We start from the raw sequence: 2,128 nt of genomic DNA on the forward strand, positions 1-2,128 counted from the left end.
TTTTTTCAAAAAGCATTACCGTATGCTAAAAAAGCTACTTTCATTAACTTTTAATTTCACAAAGTGCATGTAACACACTTTGTTCCCAACACACTCATGTAACAATGCACACACTACAGGTAAAGCAAAATCTCCGTCCCTTCCTCCCCAGAAATCACCGCGTTGAGTGTTCATTTTTGCAGATATTCTCCCAAACTTTTCGGGCTATTTATATTCATATACATGTACATGCACACATGGAGTTATGTGTTTATATTATTCCATAACTTGGTTTTGTAGAATTAACAATGACTTGGAACTCTGCGAGGAACCAGATAAATTTTACTCTTTCATTTGTTGTCTTATACATTTTCTTACTGATGGCCATTTAATAGTTAAAAAAAGAAACAACAAACAAAGGCATAAAGCTATGGTAAGGAAGGAAGGGGAAGGGAGGGAAAGAAAAGGAAAACAAAAAAGGAATCTTCCGGATGAAAAAGATTTTAAAGCTCCCTTGATTTCCACTAGAGGGAGACAAAGAAACACAGATGAGAAGTGTCCGCCTGTGCCTTAATCGCAGCCTTCCCCGATATTCCAGCATTTTCTAGCCCCCTCCTCCCACCGTGCCAGTTTTTCACACGCGCGCCACCTCTTCCTTAGGATACGGGGCTACGAGTCTTCGCGGGGCGTTCCCCCTGTTCCCCCACATTCACCCAAACTCTGGGGAGCGCGCCCGGAAGAGCCGCGGTCGGTCAGCGGAGGTGCGGTCCAAGTCCGCCGGGGGCGGGTCAAGTGCGCAAAGATGCACACAGTCTCGAGGACCCTGACCTCCCCGGTCCCCAGCTTCAGGTTTTGGGGGTTTATCGCCCCCTCGTGGCGGGATCTGTTAGCGCGCCCCGCTCACCCCCGCGCGCGCCCGGAACTGGCACCTTCCGAACAGCTGAGGTCAGGGTGATCGTAGCGCTCCCAACACCCTGGCCCCGAGAAATCCCCCCACCTCCAGGGTTCCCCAAAGTGGGTGTGCGGGGAGAGGGGAGATACCGAGCTCCACCTGCCAAGCATGGTGGATCTTCCAGTCTTAGCCAGAGAACAAGTTTGTCAGCACGCATTTAATTTCCTCTTGTTGTACGTGCCCAGCTCCGTGCTGAGTCTACGGGTGTGTCTGTGGGGGAGGGGGAGTATGAAATAAGCTCAGACCCCACGTCTGTGCTCCACCTGCCGAGCGTGTCGGCCCTCTGATCCCCGGCCTGGCTGGCTAATCCCGCCCCCCCCCCGCGGGGACAGAGAGCAGCAGAAGTCCTTGTGAGGTGTCCTAGGAGAGCGGAAATGCCCTGGGCAGGGATCCCCGCAGGCTGGTTCTCACGCCAGCCTGACAGTTCCTTGCTGTAGGGCCTTGCTTGGGTCTGGCCTCCATCTGGATCTGTGTCTCTGGCCCCTTGGGAGATTCCCTTCAAACTTTCACACGCCCATGTTGCTGCTCACCTGGATGAAGATCTCCGAAAGCAACTCTGGTCCTTCCTTGGACTCAGTATTCCTCCTGGTGAGGGGTCTGAGCTGGCTCGTCATCCCAGGGGGCATCTGTTCCAGGAGGGAAGGAGGAGAGCCAGAACCTTCGGCCTTGCTGTTCTGAGCGAAACCCAGGGGCCTGAGTCAGGCCCCACCTCTGGGGAGGACACCCCCACCCCTCCCTAGGCCGATAGGCTTCCCCCTGAGGAATTCTCACTCAGTGCTTCAGTTCTCAGCTTAAACTAATTTTCTGAATTAGAGGCCAACATTTAAGAATAAGGAGAGTTACACCCACATTCCCGGCTTCCTGTAAATCTCCAAGCTCCGCCTCCCTTGACCTGACTTCCTGGGGGTGGGGCTGAGGACTGGCTGCCCCGGCAGATGGGGGCTCCGGCTGCTGGTTTGCTGCCGCGCCCACTCCCCAGCCCTGGACACCACCCATGTGAGCTGCCTGGCCCCGTGGGCGCTGGGGCCCCTGGTCTGGCCAGGGGACTTCTCGGGGCAGGGACAGTGTCTGTATCCCCAGTGCCAGCACCCGGCTTCTAGCACGGTCGCAACACAGCGACCTTTCGCTGAACAAACGAATGAGTAATTAAATCTCAACGTACACCCCTCATCCTGGCATTCAAAGTCTCCTTGATCC

At 54.5% G+C, this 2,128-nt stretch overlaps 1 long non-coding RNA gene across 1 annotated transcript; it reads right to left on the minus strand.

The window, feature by feature from the left end:
* Positions 1-301: 301 nt before the first annotated feature.
* LOC112820153 (uncharacterized) lies at positions 302-1,812 on the minus strand. Its single transcript, XR_003207063.2, has 2 exons — positions 1,462-1,812; positions 302-1,141 (listed from the first exon to the last, which is right to left on the minus strand). It is a non-coding gene; the product is annotated as an uncharacterized lncRNA (long non-coding RNA).
* Between the last annotated feature and the right edge of the window lie 316 nt (positions 1,813-2,128).

The sequence above is a fragment of the Callorhinus ursinus genome, unplaced genomic scaffold (assembly GCF_003265705.2).
Source record: "Callorhinus ursinus isolate GAN/ISIS: 27379988/994484 unplaced genomic scaffold, GSC_fseal_2.0 scaffold3, whole genome shotgun sequence".
NCBI lineage: Eukaryota > Metazoa > Chordata > Mammalia > Carnivora > Otariidae > Callorhinus > Callorhinus ursinus.